General features: G+C 39.3%; 1 protein-coding gene across 9 annotated transcripts in view; it reads right to left on the reverse strand.

The window, feature by feature from the left end:
* Window positions 1-23,507, reverse strand: part of ZNF438 (zinc finger protein 438) — a 54,747-nt gene extending 31,240 nt beyond the window's left edge. For 4 of the 9 annotated variants that reach the window (XM_049798409.1, XM_049798402.1, XM_049798408.1 and 1 more), the window contains exons 1-3: window positions 23,401-23,507; window positions 20,973-21,050; window positions 20,435-20,488 (exon numbers count right to left, since the gene is read on the reverse strand). The gene's annotated coding sequence lies outside the window, so the exon portion shown is untranslated. Of the gene's footprint in view, window positions 1-2,947; window positions 3,193-5,494; window positions 5,572-20,434; window positions 20,489-20,972; window positions 21,051-22,588; window positions 22,836-23,400 lie in introns of those variants that run through there. The other 5 variants (XM_049798403.1, XM_049798404.1, XM_049798406.1 and 2 more) reach the window with 5 other exon arrangements.
* Window positions 23,508-24,054: the final 547 nt, after the last annotated feature.

Below are 24,054 nucleotides of genomic sequence, written 5' to 3' on the forward strand. Positions count from 1 at the left end.
GCACACGCAGAGAGAGCCAAGAAAGGCAAAGCTCACCTGAGTTGCAACTCGCAAGGGATAGGAAAGGTGACAAGGCTTCTGCAAGTACACCGGCAACAAAAGAAAGGCTAAGGAAAACGTGGGCCTAAAGCTTAATGGAAAAGGGGACCAGATGACAGAAGGCATGGAAGAGGCTGAGGTACTAACATAACATTACCAACAGTAGATGAAGATGTGGTTCAGTAAGAGAACACAACTGGACATGTACAAATCCATAGGATCAGAAGGATGTGTCCAAGAGTGCTGAGGGAGCTGGTCAGTGCCACTGCAAGGATGCACCCTATCATCTTGTAAAAGTCAAGGGAGATTCCCAAAGACTGGAAAATGGCACATAACACACCCATCTTCAAGACAGGCAAGAAAGGGGATCTGAGGAACTGCAGGCCAGTAGGCCTAATATCAGTCCACAGAAAGGTTATAGCGCAAAGCCTCCTGGAAGCCATTTTCAGCCATGTGAGGTACAGGGAGGAGGCCGGGAGCAGCCAGCACAGATTGATCAAGGGTAAATCATACCCAACTAACCTAACTACTTTCTGTGATGACACTACTAGTCCCGTGGATAAGTAAGGGCAGTGGGTGTTGTTCATCTTGACTTTGACAAGGCCTTTGACATGGTCTCCCACAGTATCCCACAGCCAAATTGGCAAGATATGTATTGGAGAGCAGATCATAAGGTGCACGGAAAACCAGCTGGACTGTCAGGCTAAAGGGTGGTGGTGATTAGTGGTATAAAGTTCAACAGGCAACCAGTTACCAGTGGTATGCCTCTGAGATCAATCCTGGGGCCAAGACTGTTTAAAAACTTTATTAGTGACCTGGATAATGCGATAGAGTCCACTCCTAGCACGTGTGCAACTGATATGAAATTGGGAGCTGAAGGGCAGAGCCTCTGTTCAGAAGGACCTAGACAGGCTGGAAGAAAGAGCTATCAGGAATCTGTGAAACACTACAAGGGCAAAGGCAAACGCAAGCACCTTCCCATGGAGTAACCCCATGCAGCAGTACAAGGTAGGGTCTGACTTGCCCATTCTGATCAGCATTAATTATGCAATTCTTCTTTAAATCTTCACTGACAGCATACTACTATCTGCCTTTTCAAGGTGCTCATATTATACTTTCTAAATTTGGGTACATTAGTTCCCCTTCCCCTCCAGCCTTCTAGAATTTCTCCACTGTTCCATGATTTGTTTAAACTCAAAATTAATAATTCATATAGCTTCTAAGCTTTTTTTTTAGTATCTGTAGGTGTCAGTGCAGCAGATTTAAAAACATTTAACGTTAATAGTTGCTGGTACAGTGATAATACGTTCTTTCCATCACTAATGATGGAGGTGAGATGTAAAAGCATAATCCAGCCTCTTTCTGAATACAGAACATAATATTTATTGAATATTTATGCCTTTTTCTCCACAGCAGAAATTTATCATCCTTGCCCGTTATTGGACTTCTATCATTACCAAGCTTTTCTATCCTTCAAGAAGGATATTTAAAGAGCTCTATTGTACTCCACTGCCCACAGGTTTTTATTAATATCTTTACCTCCTTAACTGTCTCCAAGCCACGTAGTGCTTGCCATCATCAGCTCCCCATTCTTTAAACTGTATTGCTTACTTCACTCCCCTTCTTACCTTGTTTTAACCAAACAGATCATGTTTCCCAAGAGAATTGCTCTGAGAGTAATGAGCAAGCAATTGTCAAGTTAGTTAAGACTCTTATGCTCAAGTATTCTTTTTTTTTAAAGTTTGCTCTTCTTTTAAAGATTAAAGTAGAAGATATGTGCATGCAGAACTTGTTCTTGGCTCCTAACATGCAAAGTTAGGTCACAGTTTAACACATCTACACTATTTATTCTACATACATCAGAAAGAAAACTTGTATAGAATTAACGAGAATAATGTAGCTTTTATTTGTTAGAAAACTGTCATATATATATTTATGAACAACTGTTTTAGAAGCTTTAGAAATTGATCAGTGGCCACTTGATTTATCAGCACAAACTCCCTGTACATGCAACCGGCTGAATTCTCCTAATTTTCCTTTACTCAATACAGAAAGAGTTTTAAGGAACTAATCATGTTTCTAGGATCTGAATTACATTTATAAAAAGTCTCCAATATATTTTGTCAGTTAAAACACTGGCACAGTACCACTCTACTTGTCTTCTGAATTGTGAGAACTGTTAAAGTAGGCAACAGAATATTTAATATACAAGACCACAGCAAAGTCTGTAAGGTTTTGTTGTGACATTTTAGTTTTCACAGAGTTTCTTCAGTAAACACTCATTAAAAAATGTTTTAACATACTAGTTGTTTGGGTCCACTATAATTTTCATTACAAAGCTGCGATTTGGGTTTTTTTTAATTTATCAATTTGCTTTATCTCAAAAAAACTAGCACTAAATAGCAGAAATATACAAGTCTGGACAAAGAACACAATATCCTGTAAGATTTAGATAAGAGTTTTAATATGGAAAGAACAGTAGTGAATGCATTTCTGTAAAAATAAAAATCAATGTTTCCCTTGCAGCAAAGCAGAAAACCCTGCATATTATTTCTATCACATTTGCTTTCTCTCTGTAAAGTCCACTGCCTTTCACTAATAGTGAAAAAACTTAAGATCTGTGCTGTAGACTTTATATTTTTCACATGCACACTGGGTGCATGCCAACAAACTGCACCTTCTTCTGCATCAAACATTAATTCATCCAGCCCAACTACTTTTTTTTTTTTTTTTTAGAGGACTAGAAGGGAGGAGGGGAGAGAAAAAATAATGGTGATAACCAAAGACATTTCCCACTTTTCTTCTACAGATACTTCTGATCTCTGTGAATTTACTTACTGCATGCAGGCCTCATGATCCATAGCATGTAAATGTCAACGATCATGCTACAAGTTTGAACTGAACTAACCTTAAAAAAGAAACATGCAATGGCAATGACAAAGAGTTCCACTCAAACCCGCAATCCTTTGATTAATCTAAAAAAAAAAAATGTATTTCCATTGATGACAGTTATCTTTAAAGATAAACAGGTAACTTTTTTTTTTTCTCAGTATTTCAGGCTACATACATATGTAATATGTAAGTATTTACAAAACCGTCCACTGCAATAGCTGTAACACTCACTGTATTTAAGGATGATGAAAATCCACAGACTGGAAACTGAATTCATTTTATACAGATGGAAGAATGAGCTTTAAGTTTCTGAAATGCAAAGTTTCGGATAGGATTTTTAAAAGAAGCCTCCAGTGAGTAACAAATTTAGACAATATATACATTTAGCGGATCACATAGAAAGCATAAGACTACTTTGGGCATCAGACCAGATGGCAAGAATAGAACTCTTTCTACATAAGAGAAACACACGTATAACAAAGATGCAGCGTATTCCTGTCTCCTAACCCTTTTCAAATTGTAAAATATCTTTTAAAGATCTCTATTTTCATGACTGTCCATCTAAAACCATACAATTAAAAAGCCTTAAAAATAGAGACAGAACTTTAAAAAATATTCTAGGGGGTAACTCATCTCAAATGTTAAAAACATCACAATGCTTCTTTTTCTCTTGGCACAGAAAAAATGCCAGCATGTCTATCACTACACTTAATCCACTTTTCTTCATTTGCTAAATAGTAATCTCTAAATGTGTTAAACTGGGCAGTAGAACTTAACATTAGCTAAGCCTATCAGGCATCTTTTGATCCTATATTTATCTATGGGGCACAAAAAATGTTTTAACTAGTCAGTAAGAGCAAATAAGCTATTTCCATTGCTGAACTTGCATTCTTTCTCTGTAAATGGTCAGTAATAACAGACACCTGGGATCTTGCTTATTACACTACTGTAAACATCAATAAATTGCAGGGAGCAAGGGTGTTTACAAGTTTTTTTCCCCTTCAAAAATCAATGCCTATTTTATTTAGCAAAAATCCAGTGAATAAGTATGAGCTGGATGCATGCTTTGTCAACTTTGAAAAGAGATAGTTTCAAAAACATATGAATCATCCAGAAACAGAAAATGGAACTGTAAAATATTAGGTGTGAGAAAATTATCACCCCAGTACCCCAATTATCATCCCAGTACCCCAAAAATGCCACCTGAAATTCATTAACAAATATGAACACATGCACTGGTTCCAATTATTTCAGATAAACAACAAATTAATTTTTTTGCAACGGGCGTGATGAGAAACCAAAAGAGTTTGTGCAGATCACCAGGTCCAAGACAACTGTCCATCAACTTATTACAGTGGTAGAGATTCTCATCTAATCTGAAATTACTATTTTTAGTGCCAAGTATTTAATGCACGGTTGCTTTTGTCAGCTGAGTATTATCTAATTTGAAGCTACAGAAACCATGCCCATTTCAGTTTTTAAACAAAAGATGGCAGTTTTACCCAGGATACCTGTTTTTCCTCCTTACAAGCAGTGCTCAAACCAAAAAATTCTGAGTGGGAAATGTAACAGAAGACAGATTTTTGTCTCAAGTAGCAACTATATAGTCTGAAAACCCATTATATTCCTCTTTTTCTTCCTCATACACATTTTTGACAAACTAAGAAATTTGTTTCCATTAACATTTAATGTTTTCAAGCTTTTATGCCAAACATTTTCATTTTCAGGCAACAACAGGCAGGACAGTATTTAATTCTTCTAACATTTGGGTCATAAAAACCTTATTTCTTACCAAGAACAGGAAACCATAGCTGCATTGCCTAATTTTTCAACATTCTATCCTACTATACGTTGCCAGTATTTTATAAGGCTTAAATATTTTCGGAGGGAAAATATGGTGATGATTTAACACAGTCTTCCAAAGTGACAGGGGGAAGCTAAAGAAAGAACTGGTCAGGAACGTGAAAGTCAATGGCAGCCTTAGCTGTAGAAGATCAAGAATCTTAAGATCCTGAGAAAAGCAATCAAGACTAATAGCAAAATTGCAGTCCTGTATTTGAGGAAACACTTCTGTTTGTTCAGAAAGCTAGTTGGTGTGACCCCTTTTGAAAGGGCCACCCTGAAACATGAGGGAGCCCTGGAGAACTGGTTGATATTCCATGTCAACCTCTTCAAATTACAAGAATGGCCCAGCATTTTGACATGCAGCAGGTGTGGAAGACGCCAATACACATCAACAGAGTACTCCTAACTGAGCTCCAAGACAAAAGAAGCGTACACAAGGTAGAAGAGGAAGAAGCTAACAGGAATACAGAAACATTGCCTAGGGGCACACACACAGAATTGGCAAACCAAAGATCATTTGGAATTGCAGCTAGCAAGGGATGTGAAAGGCCAAGAAAGTCTTCCATAGGTATATGAGAGCAAGCTGAGGGAACTGAATACTTCCATCTGTTCTGCACTTACAGGGCTCTCCTCTTGTTTGGGTTCCCCACAGACATACCTGAGTTCAGCTGTAGGAAAAGAAAGCTAAGGTGGGCATCTTACTGCTCTCTTTACCTACCTAAAATAGGAGGGTGTATGTAAGATGAGGGCAGACTGTCCATCAGGCTGCACAAGAGGAGGACAGGAGGCTACAGACAAATTGCCATGTGGGAAATCAAGATACTAGGGAAAAAAAAAAAAAATCAGTGAAAGTGGTCAAACACTGGAAAAGGGTGTCCAGAGCCTGTGTAGTATCCATCCATGGAGATGATCAAGGCTCAACTAAACAAGACCTTGGGCAACCTCAGGTAACTATGAAGGTAGCCCTGTTCAGAGCTGGGCATTTGAGCAGGTGACCTCCAACGGTCCTTTCCAAAATAAATTTTTCCATGATTCCATAATGTGTACCCACAAGAGCACATTACTTTTGGCACATCCTTTTTCAACTTACTAATTTTATTTAACAGATACATATGTTGGAAAGCAATGAACCTTTCAAAATAAATGATGATTCAAATTAACTTTGATATTACTGATTTCTAAAACCTTTTACTGTGCTACCACAGTATCCTCACACTTTCTTCCCCGTTGTCACTGTGATCTCTGCTCTGTGTTTCACCTCTCTTTCTCCCTAAAGCATCAGTATAGAGTCTAGGAATGAAAATATGTAAATAAATTGAATAAATAATAGCAAAAATGTGCTTCAAGCCCTTAAGCATTACTAAACACACAGGAAGCGGACAGATGGAATTAAAATGCAGTATACACATAGTCAGTGTACAAAGGACTTCCGTAATTTAAAGATCTTATGCATGCTTAATACTTATCTAAGAATGAAGACTATAGCCAATTCCTATAAAAAAACAGTGTTAATATATTTACATATAAATATATATGTATGTAAAGTGTACGTAAATACAAAGAACCAAAGATGAAATGCAGACCACAAAAAAGCTGATGTAAAACACAAATCTATTTTGAAGTCAATGTCGTGGAACTCTCATGTAAGTAGCCCACCAAATCCACTATCTAGAAAAAAGATCCTGAAAGACAGTTGCACAAAGAGCATGTGTTCTGAGATTCTCCCATCAGCAGATACACAGCATCTTCTGAACCAGGACAAACTCAAGAAAACTCAGAGAGTCAATCATTCTTTTTGTGCACCAGTGGTAAATAACATAATTCTATCGAGTGCTAATCAACATTTCAGCAGTACTTAATACTTTGTTATATACAGTTCAAGTCACTCTGCAAAGCCAGGGACATAAAAATTGCCATTAAAAAAACCTAGTCAAGAGGCACTCTGTGACTAAACTTCAGTTTGTGAACATTGAAAGTGAGAAACCACTGCATTTAAAAACAAAGTGTCTGCAGTTCTACAAAATGTGCTATTACACCTGATGTGTGTTACAATTTGTTTACATGTTACTTTTTATAGCCAGTTTCAAGCTGAGGCACTTAATCTTTCCTTAGATAAGTGAAATGAATTAATTACTATCAAATCCTAGACATATTTATGCTTTTTGTCATAACAGTAATTTACGTGTCTTCTCAAAGACAGAACCTGTAGAACTCTGAATATAAAAATAGTTGACTACATTGTCTGAAAGCTTAAAAGCTCAACTAATTCAAATTATTCCTTAATTTTATAGTAGCTTGTTAAACCCAAACAGCTTCTTTCTCTGCACTAAATACGCTTTCCTGCCTCACAGCAACACGCATCACCTTGCCTTCAGTACACTAGAGACATCTAAATCCAAAAGTTTTGAAGTTAAACCACTAGAAGATCAACACACACACACACACAAGATCAACACCACCAGCTTACATCCTGTATCATGCCTTCTACACAGAAAGCAGGAGGTAATTTGCATAGGACTCTGAAACCACTTATTTTTCATAGAAGAAAATTAATTACCACTCAGGGTATTTTCCACTGCAAAGGTGAAATTTTTAATGGAGAGTCAGGTCAGTTACATTCTAAGCACTTTACAAAGTAAATTCAAAACAGGTTACACTTCATTACAACATAACATGTAATTCCTCACTGCCTTCATCTAAGCAGGAGCAAAATTAAACAGGAAAAGCGAAAGGAAAGACGATCTATACATCCTGTTAGATGGAAAGCAGGCTTCAATACAATTGTATTCACTTTCAACTAACTCTAAATTCATCAGTATTTTGATAATATAAAGTCAAAAGTAAGCTGATCTGAAAAAAAACCTTTAACCAAAGCACTACCCTGCTGCACTTCATTGCACAAGAAGCCCAGAATGCTTGCAATGTGTTTAACACATACCCAAGTGGATGTGTTTAGGTAAGCCCCCTTCATACGAAGTTTCCTACAAAATCTCAGATACCTGGACATCACATGCGGCCATGATAAAATGAGAAAGGAACAGTCTAATTTCAAGATAGCAGCAGTATCTTCTTCTCTCTGTTCAGTTATACTCACTTGGTGCTTCATGTTTGCTTTTTTTTCATGACTACTGTGTAAATACTTTATGCCGGGACTGGATTTCTGTGTGTTGAATAATATCTCAGTAAGAACCTCTGGGTTCAACAACAAAAATAGGCATATCTGACAGCCATGTTCCAAATTTTATGATAGAGTATGCAATTAAAAACTGGGCAGCATACTGACTGCATTCCAATTATAACTAAGCCATCAAATTCAAGAAGACTTCCTTTAAAAAATAAAAAGACATTTTCATTAAAATATATTCTTCCTATCCTTCACTAGCATAGCAGCACAGTTAACAACATGCACACCAACTGCTCTAACTTCTATTTATACGGGAAAGCACAGGCATTGGTATGCAGGAGAATTAAACTAAGAAAAGGGCTCCAACTGCTACAATTTATTACCTATGTAACATTTTCTTCCAAGTATAATGCCACTGAGCTCAAACACAGTTATGCATCAGACGACTTCAGTCAGTCAGTTACTGGGATGACTTTTGAGTATCTGAGTTGCAAGCACAATACCACAGCTAAACAGAATAGAATTACTTGCAGCCTAAGAATTTCACAAAGCAGCCAATTAAATGCACAGGGTAATAAGACTAGGATTATGACAAAAAAAATTATTTGTAACAGGATAATAAGCTAATGAGATTGCTCTTGAATGAAGTATCAAAATTTGGGCTACTTCTTGAACCAATGGTGCACAGAAACTCCAGCTATTTTCTCCGACATTGTCAGTAACAAAAAAACCCACCCACCAATGTCAATACCTCAGCACATTACAACACCTCACATGCTAAAAAAACCCCTGCCATCACTATCTTGCATTTTTCTTGGGACTGTGAGAAAACAGCATAAAGGTCAGGGAAAGCAAACTTCACTTGCATTCTTACAGGTGGCTCCTCCAGACTAAAGCTGAAGAGCAGCTGAGTGGTGGCACATAGGACCTTTCAGTGCCTTTGCAGAATAGAACACTTCAGTTCCCACACCTCTGAAGCCAACATTTTTCAGCAGTATGTAGTCACTTCTATTTAAAAACAAAATAATACCTTGCGTTTACTGCTTATACACCACAAACTGAAAATCAGAAGAAATACAGGATGACTGAACTACATGGGAAAGGCAGAATTGAGTAATATCCTCTCATTTTTGTAAGATATGCAGCTACTGCAAAGAATTCAAAAGAAAAAAAAAATCCTGAAGGCTCAACTAAGTAATACTACATTAAAGCAAGCTTAGAATGATTTGCCAATTATATGGTCAAAAGTAAGAAGCTACAGTCAAAATCTGTCTTTTTTTGTATCATAACCTATTTTCCAAATGTATTAAGAAAAAATAATCTTTAATGTGAACTCACAATCATTCAACCAAGATTCAGCAAATTCTAAACCCACACACTTGATTTGTCATCTATTTGGCTGCTAAATTTGACTCCTTCAGAGTGATGTGTTACCTTATTATTACTTTTAAAAAGATTCCTCTTGGGATTGCACAGCAAAGGAATGAGTATGTAGCCTATCTTACACAGGAAGGAGAGATTTTTATCCTTAAAAACAGGAGGTTCGCCCACATGATCACCTGGGACAAACTTGGCCAGTGTAAGCAGGCTAGAAGGTTATAGGAGCCTGGGAATGTTTAACATCAAGAAAGTAATTACAGCCCAGCAAGATCAGAAGGAATTACACAGGAAATGTGAACAGTAACCCTTTCATGCCAAAAAAATCATGAAAAAGTGACCTCTCAGCTGCCAAACTATGAGGCTGTACAAACCAATTGCAAAATGTAGGAATGGAAAAAAGCACTATATATTACTAGGCTATAAATTCCCAATGATGTGATAAAGCTCTACTTCCAAGAAAAGAACAAAACCTCTGGTCTTTCTTCTTGCCATGTACATGCAGTATAATTAAAGCCCAGAAGAAACATGAAAACATTTCAAACACCATGTAAGAATGGTCAGCTGCCTCTTCTGAATTTTTTCTTTGAATTTTATGCTGACCAAACAGTCTCCTCCCTAGAAGGTGGTCAAAACATCTTGTTCTTATTTAGTCATGGGAAACTTCCTTCCAAAATAAATACTACATTATCCAAGCAAGAATGCTAACTCTCTCAGTTATCTATTCCATAAAAATGAATCTTCCAAATTCTGAAATAAACCCCACAGCTCAACAGAATGGGCTCAAGCTACCCTATGTATTTGTTGGTGAAGCAATTTCTATTCTCTAAGGACACAAGGCAATTTGAGTAATCTGACTGTAGTTCAATCTAGTTACAAAGCCTTCAAGTGCCATTTTGGAAAATGAACAGTGATCATACATGCATGCTCTTCACACAGACTGGGAACCATTTCAATGAAGCAAGAGACTTTTTTTAAGCTCCTCACTAACGAAAATTGTATTCTTTTATATCTACCAACAGACAATGCTGCAAAGTATTAGCACAAAACCTTGATCAGACAAGAGATGAGCAATAAAGCACTAGTGTTTTTATTAATTTGTTGATTAAAACTATGATTAATATATTCTCATTACAGTAAACAAAAATAACAAGCTCCCCTAAAATGAGTTTTAGTGTATATTTGATCTACCCGGAAATGAGAAAGATACTTTTATAATTTAAAAATTCAATAAATTATCTTATCTAAACAACACGCAGAACAGCATCACCACACATTTCATTTGCAGTGCATCTCCATACCAGCACTTTAGCTTCTTTTTTTCCACCTTGTCACTCAGATGTTACTCTCTACCTTCCTTTACTACCAAAGTCTTCCTTTTCTCATCTGTTCTGTGGGATTCTATTTTGTTTCCTTTTCCTTGCCTTCACATCTAAGACAGCTTTGCCATCACTAATGCCACATGCACAACCAAATCCTGCATGACTGAAGTCTATTCAGCTACCTGCTCAGGGGAATTGCTTAAAAAATAAAATCGAGGGGAAAAAAAGAAAATAAAATACAAAAGAAGCACATGAGAATTTCAAGCATGGGCATGCAAACAGGGCAGATACGGTGCTGTAAAGAAGTAACAGTCAAGAAGGCCAAAAAGTCACTGCTGACACTATGGCCTGCACAAATAACTCTAACTCCCATTCTTCAGGAGATAAAACTGAAATATGAAACAACTATATTTTCTATTATTTTACTGAGATGTAGGCTGAAAAGAGACAAGCACCATGACCTCATTCTGGAAACAAAGGCAAAGTTCATTTTTCTCCTACACTAAACTTAATCCCACTTCTAAGTGTTGGTGATTTGCAAAAACAAACTGAACTAACTCTCCCAGTCAACACACGTTCTTCTGAGATTAAAGTCACTCTTCCTAAATTTGTCTGTCTCCACAGCAGATTAAATATTCAGCGGTACAATATCCATACAAGATGTTAGCCAAACAAACCTGCAATAGTAGATGAGCCACTAAATTCGACAGCTATAAACTTGACACAAATCTATCCACAGCACATAACGTTTGTTGATTAGTCAGAAAAATATTTCCATATTGTTGCAAGATATTCTGTCTTCAAAGGACTTGTACATGTAAAGCAAAAATACTTCCAGTGATACTGCTCCTGCTTTTTCAGTGAGCTACCTTTCTTTCAGCAAGGTGAACTGACCGGTCTGAAGTCTGTTAAAGCCAAGAACTAACTACAAGGACTCTTACAATGCAAATGAGTTGATGGCAACAGCACTGGGAAGTGTTTCCTGTACTTCCCAAGTGTAGGCAACACGTCAGAAGCTGAGTGTTCCTTTCAATACATAAAATTCTAACTGATTCATCTGCTGGACCCTGAAGCAGCACTATAGCTCACAATAGTGTGCACCGCTAATATAAGATTCTTTTGCAAATCAACAACATTTTCCACCTGACCACATCTGCTCTTTACAGAACCTCTTTAGAATTTGTATCTGAAAGCCAGTAATGTAACAGTACTAGTCATGTTCTTTAATGGAGAGGTTGCTAGCATTCATCTTATTTCCAGAAAGAAATACAATTAACTTTAAAAACCTGAATGTAAAGAATGTCATATTCTGGGCCTTTGAACCCACTTTATAATGAAAAAGTGAATTCCAAAGATACTAGTTTTGAAAATTATTAAGTTTCTAAACATAATTATTTGTAATACAACCAGATTTCAACAGAAATTTGAAACTTCCTCTTTTGGGGGCATCTACAGTCAGTCAACTCAACACATGTTAATATTTCCCCACAGTCTCTTCCTAACTGCAAGTATATACACTAAACATTTTCCTCTTCCTAATATAAAGCAGCTTTCTAAATATAATTGCCAAACAATTATCAGGTAACTACACCATTCACAGACAAGTATTGGAGGGAAAGGCTCCTAAAGAAAACCTGAAACTCTTCTTTGTAAATATCCTCCAAGAAAGCACTGTAAGACCTGGGCTACTTAGCCTGTCCTATTTCCCTGATAAGACAGGGCAGTTGCAATAGTATATAGGTACAGCCACTATCAAAATGATGATGATTCTTTTACTTTTTGTTTTCTAGGGGGAAGATGCTTTGCAAATTATTAGATATCACCATCAAGCCATTACTCTGTTTCCTTGGCTTGTATTTTTGATGGTCCAATTAAAGCCCATTACTGCACAACTTCTGTCAAAAACATTTGAGAGTTCTTGATTTTTTAGCTTTTTTCTGAAATGAACAGCTTCCTGAAACAGGAAGAGACATATGCAGAACAAACCAATTCTATAGCCAGGAGTTTCCATCGACTTACTTAGCAGCATTCTTAGTCCAAGGAATTTTTGTGCTTCTCAAAAGTTGATCAGCTAAATCTTTCAAAGATACCTGCATTTCTGTAAGTGCAGTTTAAAAGCGAGAAAGTTCATTCTACTTTAATCCTGAACATGAAAATAAGCTTTTGTGTCTCAAAATTGAAAAAAATTTTCACTTTCCAATGAATATCAATATTACATACCAAGTGTTTGAAGATTTTTAGATGCAAAACACCTTCAAAAACGTCTCAAAACTTCTACAGTGAATTAGATCAATTACACCTTAATAATATAGAATCATAGAATGGGTTGGAAGGGACCCTAAAGATCATCTTGTTCCAAACCCCCTGCCACAGGCAGCGATACCTTCCACTAGACCAGGTTGCTCAAAGCCTCATCCAAAGTGGCTTTGAACGCTTCCAGGGATGGGGCATCTATAGCCTCTCTGGGCAACATTATCTCAAACCAGCTCTCGCAATATACAGCTATCTTCACAGCATGCTAGTACATAAATGTAGGTTTAATACTTGCATGAAACCATGAAAAAAAAAAAAAAAAAAAAAGCAAAACCCAACAAAACAACCAGGTATACCCTTGCAGATCTTGATCTAGCCTAAATGGAATTTCATGCTTCTTTTAAAGTGAAGTCTTACCAAGTAAAAGAAACCTTACAAATATTTGTGACTAAATGATCTAGAATAAAGTCTTTAAATACGGAATCCATAATTTACCAGTTTTTCTAACATTTTTTACATAGTCACAAAGTCTTTTAGACACTGCAGTAAACAAAGGAATTTGACAGCCAGGTGAAAAATACCTGGAAGAAATTAAGTACAGGATAGACATAAATGATGCTAATCAAACACACCAAACTCTGTCACAGTTTCAGCATCTCACCTTAAGGAAAAGAATATGCCCTAAAATGGTCAGAAGTGCAAAATCCTGCACTGGACTGGACTTACTCACTGTCTGAATAACCCTCACAGCAGCTGTTGATCAAACCTGTCTTCCTTTACATTTAGGAATTCAAAAAGGCTTCACCCAGTCCTCTTGGAGCAGCTCTGACCACAATTATTCCCAGGCTTGTCACTTTCAAGCCGCTGAAATTAGCTACCTAACCAAGAAACTCAACATGCTACAGCTAACAGGCAAGCTAGTTTGTCCTGTTTTCTTGCAGCAGTGCATTTACATTGTTCATCAGCAAAAAATATGGGAAGACTTGTTCTCAAATCTGGATAGCATACTCCAATCATGACATTGTAAGCCCTGCGGAGAAGAGAGCGCATACATTACATACCTTACACACATGATGCCTTTGACAACTCACCACACTATACTAATTGCTTTTTCAGAAAAAAGTCAGACTTTATTATATTCTGATTAAGTGCACAATAAGTTACATTCCTTCTATTTCAAATCCCATCTCTCCAGAAAATGGTAAGACCTACTACAATCACCACTAGAATATGAAGGAGGCAAGGAGGCCAAAGCAGGAGGCAACATGGTTTTCTAAAACACCAATAGAAGATTAGAAGCATCATTTCAAGGAAACGCAGAAGACTTATTACTATCCTCCCCTCCAGATTATTGTACGAGTTAACACTTTTTCATCACAGGAAAAAAAAAAAAATTCCTCAGGCTCCAAGTACATCATTATACATGTAAGACAACAGAGAATTGGCACAACTTTCAAATATAGCAACCTGCAATCAAAATTACTGCAAAATACATCACATTTATGTTTTTATAATCTATAAACTATACTGTGGCAATATATATTCTTGAAGTGCAGGTAGATGATGAGTGAAAAAAAAATATGTGAGAAAGATAACCAAAAAATCATTCTACTAACAAATTACACAAGGTGTTTTCAGAAATGGCCCCTTAATCAAGGCAAAGATAAAATACTTCCAGCCTTAAAAAAAAAAAAAAAAAAAGAAAAAAAAGCAAGCAGCCACTAACTTTTGAAGCATTCTGCTCATTACAAAAGTGAAAAGAAATAAACCAAAGCAACAAACTTCTCCAGGATTCCACATACATCTGGCACCCACCTGCTTATGCAAAGACTGGCAACATGTAGTGGTGGCTTTTAAATGCATATTTTTCAAATAGCAACAATCCCCAAATAGCAAAGCTTACTTTTCAGATGTTCCAATGTTTTAATGTTTAAAAGCTGACCATTAGTTTAGGCTTATCATCCCTGACAGAGTACCTCTCAGTTACTGAAGTTTTTCTGCCTTGACAGGGGAAGTCCATTTTTAAGATTCATACAGAGAAAATGTTTCAGTATAAATCGTGGCTATTCTAAGACAGGAAAACATCCCACAGGTCACTAAGCTACCATCTTTCAGGCAAGTTCTCCATAATTAAGGTATCAATTATAATTTCACAGGCATATTTTATTTTATAAGTAAACTCTGTTTCCACAATTTGAGCTGTGGGAAAGAATGCCTGCATCAAAGCACCAACCCTTGCAGCATGGCAAGTTTTGAACCGGGTGCCAACTCTAAATAATAGAATATGGATTCTAGCAGGGGAAAAAAATAGGAGGAAGATTTCCCTCTCACCCCCCAAGTTCCCACAAGCCTTCTGAATCTTTTTATTCCTGTCACGGCACCTCCCTGACATCTGCTCTTTGCTGCTCTAGAGCCAAATACAACAAATTTAAGTCAATCTGTTGCTAAACACACCAAAAGTAAAAACTGCAGCCTCCATTAAATGGAGTGAAAAAGGACATTTCAGTGTGAATAAGCAAAAGCTGATTCTGTAGTCTTTTCCTGCTGAACAGTACTTTTGATGCTTTTATCACAGAGTTTTGTGTTTGAGTTCGATACTGAAAGCAAACAGTTTCTAGGACTTGAACCATGCCAAGAGAAAAGACTGGCAGAGCAACAAGCATGCTCATTTAATTAAGATACCCCCACTGCTATTTTCTATGACTTTCTACGACTTTTTACATACTTGCTGGAAGTTGGCTGGAAGACACATAAGGCCAGCGTTAGCTCATCTCACTCTCCTTAAATATTCCATCGCTCTAAGTACAAAACAAACTTGTGTACTGACTTTGATTAAATTACTGCAGGAACACCTACTTAATGCATGAGCCCAGGCAACAGAAAAATCAAAGCTGAAGACAACAGTGTCTCACTAGTGGCAAGTCACAAAAACAATGGCCCTACGTAATTTCTCTCCAAGTTGATGAGGACCCCAATGTTACTCCCAAAAACTTCTTCCTCAACATCCCCACTTACAAGACAAACAAAGTAAATCAGTGGATATTACCAAGACAACTAGAGAGTACATAGTAGATATTTCACCTAGGTATAACCTCACAGTGATAGAGAACAAACAAATTAGTGAGACTCTATAACCATTTCTGCTGTAAAGAAACCAGGGACAAACTTAATTCCTTTACTCCCACCATCAATACATAGGTTTTAGATAAGCTTTATTAAAAACAAAGATGGAAAAAATAATCTTATAAATGACAAAAAGCTGAGGGATTATATTATTTCAGGAAAAAAGGTAACGTGAGCCTGTGTAAACATTCTTGCACTCTAAATTATCCAATTTCTATTAGAATTTTCCAAAATTAAAATTATCACTAGACTGCAGAGCTCACTGTCTTATCAATTAAGAAATATATCCTTTCTCAAGTTTCCTTTCTCCATTTGCCACCCTAATTTCACAGAATGTCCCCTTACTCTTACAGCATGAACCAACAGAACAAAAGCCCTTGAATTACTTCTCTCAAACCATTCATCATTCTGTGTACTTGTGTTATGTTTCATCATATTCATTGCCTTTCAAAGGCTAAACAATTGAACTTTTTTTTTTTTCAATTGCTCTTTACACAAGCAAACTTCCATCCCTCACTCACTCCATCATTCCTTCCATCACTCTTTTAGCCTTTTCTCTGAATCTCCTCTCCTCTACACCTTCCTTTTTAGAGGAGGCATCCAGCACCACATACACTGTGAGGGCATGCTATATGACAGTAAGATACTGATTTTTACCATAGCATTTTATTCCCCATGCTAATCTCCATCACACTTTGTTTACTCTGATTGTGAGTACAAACACAGATATCAGAAGTTAACAGAGCTCCGAGAAACAAAATTCTTAACACACAGCCCCCTACTTTGAATGTATAACACTATGAACGTGTGAAGACTCATCATTTCGGGCCAGGTAGTCTTTGCTTTTTTTGTCCTTCAGCATACTTTCTTCCTCATATCTCACCCATTACGGTCTACAGATCTTTGTCATATACCCATCAGGATATCCTCCCAGAAAGAAAATCACTGGTTTACAAGAGAACATAAACACAGATTAAGCAAAAGTAACAGCCCTAAACTGCAGATATGTGGACTTTTCACCTTTAGGCCTTCAATGAGGCACCAAGTACGCTTCGGTGAAAGAGCAAGTCTAATGTAATACAGCAAACTTGCCCTTTGAAAAATAAAGACTTTAATAGAAAACATAACACATTGTATATATGGAAGACAAGAACATTCTACATCCCACTTACCCTACAAGAACTACAGAAAACATAACATACCTGAATTAACCTACTAAAATATCATAAAATATGACAGATACTGTATCAGCCCTTAAGGCATACATATCCAGCCAAAACTAGACAAAAGTTTCCAAGAAAAAGGTGCATTTGAAGATCTGACATCACAACTGCCTATCATTATTTTTCTCTGGAAGCTAAAAAACTAAGAGAATCAAAAGTATAAGATTTTTTTTTTTCTCAATCATGAACAGTATTGTAAAGTTTGTTTAATATTGCCATTTAGGGAAAAACATAACAGAGTGAGTGACCCAACTCTCTGTTCTTAAACACTCTGCTAAAAGAACAAACTATTTGTGAAAATAACAAAAACCAGCTGAAGGCTTTTGGGTGGTCTCAGTTTCAGTCCTGTAATACAGAACAGTCCCTTCTTTCTAAATCCAATACCAATTTGTTTTCCTTCTTCAATAAAGCCTCAAAATGTGTTGATAACAACAGCAATAAAACCCACTGAACATCCGTATTATTAATATAGGACATTTTACTAGTAGACTGATAACTTCAAAGTGCTTGATTCACCATACACAGAGCACACTTACATACACACAACAGCACTATGTGCGTTTTTATAGACTGAACCTCTTTGATTCCCTAAGAGTATTTTGGGGATTCATACACTTTTACCTTTAGAACAGTACCTATCATTAGCGGTGACTGATGTTGGACTGAAAGCCAACATTTAAACTTCACTGCCTTGCTTCCTAAAAACATGAACCTTACTTCTTCACCACCTCTTCGGTTTCAACTGAGCTGAGCAAGACAAAGAACTGTCAGAAGCTCACGTCTTGGTGTATGTAGCACTACTTCATTGACCCAGCAGCCTGATATAAATCTGAGACTACTGGCATGCACAGAAAATTTGCAGGCTGGTTAAGCTCACTTAGGGAGGCTAATCAGTCAAGAGCAGCCGAAAAAAACACCAAAATGAAGTTTCGTATCATCACTATTTAAAATCAATGACATGCAGAAGACTGAAGCGTGCTCAAAACTGTACAAATCAGTAACAGGAACATCCCTATTTTCTACGGCTCACCCAAAAGAACCACAAACATATTATATAAAGAAAAGTGAAGTGGCAAAGAAGCAAGGGTACAACAGAAATTACATCAGTCTAAGCTGTAATTTGTCACTATGCATCATTTTCAGAATGTTGTCCCTAGGGACAACAAAGGGGACAAAAGCGAAAGGTCCTTAGGAGAGAAGAAAGAGTCCCTTGCAGTTGTCCCTTACAAAAGATGAATAATGCACCAAAAAGTAAGACAACACACCTTTAAGGGTTTGTTTGGTTTGGTTTCTGCTTTTGTGTCAGGTAAAACCATTAAATACTTCCTACAGACATTTCAACCTTCAGTTACTGATAACACAGGACTTCATGCAGAAGATTGAGTATGGAAACATTGCTCTGACTGATCTGCCAGCCAAACTCAAACAGCAAAAATTCTCCAGGAAACTATAACTTAGAAGCCACATAATATCCCATACCAATTTCACCGATTGGTCCTAGTGAGTCTGCCAGGAGTGGTTTCTTTACCCCACAACTCCTATACGTACCAAACAAATTTTCCAAGCTGCTTTTCCATCTCTTTTGCCCCTGCTACTCCCGGCAAACACCCAAGCAAGCCACAAGAGTACTCCTGCCTGCCTCAATACTAAGCCCGTTCTGGTATCAGGACACTGGCTAGCCTCCCTTCAGGCAAGGCTTTCAGTACTGTATGCCCTTCAAAAAGAAGCAAGAAAGAACCAATGATAAAAAGAATAGTTCACAGTTCAGGTGAGGAAATAGTTCTCTCCTAAAATGGTAAAAGACTGAAGTGACAAACCAAAGATGGTGTCTCCTTAATTTATGCACTTCCATATCCTTGTTTAATACACAGTACTACCACAGTTAGGTTTATGGTGTTTTGGTTACATTTTTTACATTAATTGCAAAGAATTATCAGATTAAGATGTATTGCTCCACAAACCATGATAACATTTCCTACAACATTTAATTATGCTATAAATACCCACAAAATCAGTCCTTTAAAAAAATATAATGCTAGAATACTACTTACACTAGGTTTAATCAGCTTATTAAGGACAAACCAATACCTGCAAACATAGTACTGTAATAAGTCAAAGACACACTTAATTAGCAAATATCACATGAAGAATAGGATGGTTTGTGTTTTCATGAAAGGTGACAAGACCAATAGTAATACAGAGCAAACACAATACAAAGAAGTCAGCATTCTCCAAATGCCATTTTAAGCTGCCAGTAAGAACTTCTTTGTCACACCAACAAGAGAAAGCATGGAATCAAAAAATTATCACGACTTATTTTCAAAATATTTTAAAAATCATTAAAGAACTACACTGTATATATTATTTTTAATCATTACGTTGTGAGGAAGTTTGCATTTCATTCAACTTTGGTAACAACAACATGCAAATACACTTCATGAGAAAGTGCTCAACTATTATTCAAGCGTTGCTGTTCTCTTATTTGCCAATGTTAGTCTTGTAAAAATATATGTGCATGTTTTAAATTTTGTTTAAAGAGATCTTTTTAAGTAAAAACCTGTTCTGGATCTCTATAAGTGAATTATAATGGTAACATGAAGCATTAAGTCTAAGTAAATAAGGACAAAATCTTAACTTGACTGTAGATGAGGATGAGTATCAAAACATCGTTTACTGCTGCTGAACCACTAATACCTTTCATGGAAATTCTGAAAACAATTCATTTCATTGGAGTATACTTCCACTGTAGTACACACTCAATGATGTTAAAGAATTTAAAACAAACCTACCAACAAACAGCAACTCAAACACAGAGACAAAAATTGTCTTCCCAAGAAGGGAAGTACATAGATGGCAACTGAATCTTTTTCTTCCCTGATCACATTTTAACCAGAACACTGAAAACAGGATTCCGAAACACTTTGTGGTAATTTCTCAGTCCAGTTTTACAAAAGAAAGCGCATACAAACCTCAGAGAAAGGACACACTGAAAAGCTTCCATTAAAAGGATGCAAAATTAAAATGCGTCAGCTACCTAAGGCTGTCTGCATCTACTCATGTAACCTGTGCTAAACCAGTAGCAGCTTACCACAATGAAAGTAAGGTAAGCTACCTACATCTACCACTGAAAAGAACCCTAGCTTACTGTACGTCATTTCTTTGTGTTAAGACAGACATAGACTCACAAACTAAAATATTCTGCAAGGATATTAACCATATTCTTTCAACATACCCACCTTATATATCCTGCTGCTGCTACAGCCAGTAAAATATTTCATCCATCTTAATTCCTATTTCAAGGAAAACAAAAAAACAGAAAGTCCTAATATCCCAGGAAATGTATTTAGCAAAGGACAGAAAACTATATTAGAGAGGCATACATTTTAGAAAGTGGTAAACAAACAAGAATTCTACCACAACATGTTTACCCTCAATACAACAAGAGGCATCTCCTCTGAGGCTTACCAAACATAAACAGTATGGTTCAGATTAGAAATTGCAATAATAAATATTTGAATAAATATGGCTAAAATAACTTATAAAGTTCACGTATTCCTGATTTTACTGTGTACTTCTAAAACTGTGATTTTCTATAATTGTAACTGCAGTAATATTTTCAGCCAACTTCAGATCAAAGTTGTACTTTCACCATTTGACCATTTCACCTTGACTGGACAACATTTACCTCTTTAGGTGCAAATAAATACATGAAACCCTCACCAGTTTCATATAAACATTTAAAACATTAAGCCACTTCCATAAATAACATATTACCTCTGCACACAAAAATCCTTGAAACACCCCAAGTCACAGATGAAGAACACTCCGTCTAATGCAGCATAATCATTGAACCTGTACATCAAAAACATACGTATGAAAATCACTATATATATATATCTAAAGTTCCATGTGAGAAAGAAATACTTCACCATATGCCGTCACTGTCGTTGCTAGTTCTGATATTCCCACAAATTAGATGTAGGGGATACGTAGGAAACTAGCATTTCCTTCATGAATGCTTTGAAAAATATTTTAATCACAAAATTGTAGTTAATCCACAATCTGTTACTTTAACAGCCTGCCCAAAAGTTAAAAACATTTGAACCACACCATAGTGCTAGTTTTCTTCTGATCCTCCAGTTATCATTACCCAACAATATTTTTTAAACACTAAGAACATTATATCAGATCATCACAAAAAATATTTTTAACATACACCATGACCGTCATAAGCTTTTTTCCTTCCTTTTCCTTTCTGATTTTTTACAAACTTTAAGTTTGAAAAAATCCAATTCTTCTAGCTACTGAAGCAGAAAAAAATATGCACTCATCCCTGAAATATGTATTTTGCTTTGCATAAAAATAACTTCCAAAAAATTAACTTAAACTAGTACTAAAAATAACTAGCTACAATAAGGTCAGACAAAAAAAAAAAAAAAAAAAAAAAAAGGCAGCTCAGTATTTTGGTTGCTGAATGGCCCTGTGGAAAAAAAAACAAAAAAACCTCACACAGAAACTACTGTGATCCAAGGGAGAGGTGCATTTATCTTATGTTATTGTCCTCCTTTCTTTTTATTATGAAAGACTATTTTTAATAGCAGGTTCAAATAAATCAGTACAAGCAAATTCAAGACCACAATTTCTAAACTAAGCCAGCTAAACTACACAGTATTTAAGGGCTAGGCTGTTGACTGAGGCTTCAACACAAACAATAAAATGCTTCAACGAGATATAGTTAACATGGAGAAAAAGAAAGGAACTGAGCACAGGGCAGTATGAACCAAAGAGAAAAAAACTGCCAATAAAAGGTAGGATGTATCACGTCAATTTTAATTCAGGCATAGAACTAGGTAAGTCTTTTAATAAAGCGTGACTTTCGGACAAAACAAATTTAACAGGTCAGTCTCTCACACTGCTTCAAGTCCGCCACACTGCAGGCATTACAGCAGCCTTTCCAAAACTCTCTTACGCTGCTTTCACGCACTTCCCTCCTTATTTTGCCAACGCCAGTCACATCAGATCACTTAAGACCTTGGGATATATTCTTTATTTCGTTATTACCAATACATAAAGTTCTAGCGGATTCATGAGCCGGCAGGCCTCAGCACCGTTGACGCACCAACACGGCACCCATCCCTTGCCGTCCGCTTCTGCGGACACCGAACAAACGAAAACCCTTCAGCTCCCAGGTTCCTCCCGCAACCTCAGGAGCCCCAGAGGGCTGCACGTCGCAGTTGTACTTTTATGGAAGCAGCAGCAAGGTTTACGAAACAGGGCTCGGGTCGAAGAGCCAGGAGCTCCGCGCGCAGCCCTGACTCACGCTGGCCGGGGGATTTCACAGGAGCCAAACGCTTCCACGTCTCAGCGCCACGACACCCGAGGGCACCTACCGCCGCCCCTCACGCATGCGACGGTTGACGGCCACGTGTACCGAACGACGTGGAAGCGAGCGGCAGGGGGAACTTTCGCGACTGGCAGGAGCCAGTGACGTAGAGCCTTTTCTGCAGACCTTTATTACAACGTCGCGCCTGATGACCGCGCTCACGCCCTCCCGCTTCGTCGGCGTCCGCGGGGGCAGGCACCGCCGACGACGGGGCCCCCGGCTGCCCGCACTCTGCTCACGCAGCGCCGGGCGCCCGCCTCAGCGGCCCGCCCGGCCCAGCGCTGCAGGCGCCCAGCGCTGCAGGCGCCCCGCGGGCCGCGCTCCGCCGCTCGGAGGCGAGCGGGCCCCGCACAGCGCCTCGGCGGCCCGCGGGCGCGCTGCCAGCCGCCGCCGCTGCAGGGGGGGCGAGCCCTCCCTCCGCCGGACGGCGGCGCGGCGCGGCCCGGCCCAGCTGCGGGCTCGGGACCCGCTTTCCCGTGACGGGGCGGGGCGAGCCGAGGGCCTCGGGGGCGCGGGGCGCCGGCGGCAGGGCCCGGCGAGGGACCCCCTCGGGGCTCGCCGGGGGCCGGGCCGGGCAGAGGCGCCCACCTCCGCCCGGCGCTGCCGCCGGGAGCCGCTGCCCCGCCGCCGCCCTCCTACTTCCCGGCCGCCAGCGGGGCGGACCTCCCCAGCCCCGCGCCGCCGCCCGGCTCCGCTGGCCCGGGGGCGGGGGAAGGAGGGAGCGGCTGCGGCCGCGCCCCGCGCCGTCCCCGGCGTCGCCCGCCCGCCCGCCCGCTCCCACCCACCCCGGGCCGCGGCCGCGGCGGGAAGGGAACTTACAAACGCGCCCCTCTGCGTGCCTGCGTCACCCCTCCGCGACGTCACGGCGACGGCGCGGCGTGGCGTCACACCCCGCGGGAAGGCCGTGTGGGCGGCCTGCCTCCCCCCTCCGCCCCGGCCGGCCGCCCGCGGCGCAGGCGCAGTGCCACCGCCGGCCGAGGGGTGTTGGCGGGAAAGACGGCGGCCGCTGCTGTGGGGCCGGGGAGGGGCAGCGGGGACGGCGGGGCCGCGCCCGGGCCGCAGCCTCGCAGCCCCCGGGACGCAGGGTTACGTGGCGGACTTACCCCAGGCACCGCGGGGCTTGAAGCGAGGCCTTCCCTTTCCAACCAGCCGTCGGTGTGGGGGGAGCCGGGCTCCCAGCCGGCCCCACAACAGACTGTCGTCACGCTGCGGGTTAGGGCCCGTGGGATTGGGGATTGTGGGGAGGCAGGTTAGAAAAAGGAGTCTCTGGAAAGTACAGGAGTTGTTCTGGGAAATGGCCATGAGGGACCTGCGAGCACCGGGTCAGAGGGGAGCACAGCCGGCTGGATATGAGCCAGCAGAGTGCCCAGGTGGCCAACGGCATCCCGGCCTGTATCAGCAATAGCGTGGCCAGCAGGAGCAGGGAAGTGGCTGTTCCCCTGTACTCGGCACTGCTGAGGCCGCACCTCGAGT

This window comes from Accipiter gentilis, chromosome 4 (genome assembly GCF_929443795.1).
Source record: "Accipiter gentilis chromosome 4, bAccGen1.1, whole genome shotgun sequence".
Taxonomy (NCBI): Eukaryota; Metazoa; Chordata; class Aves; order Accipitriformes; family Accipitridae; genus Astur; species Astur gentilis.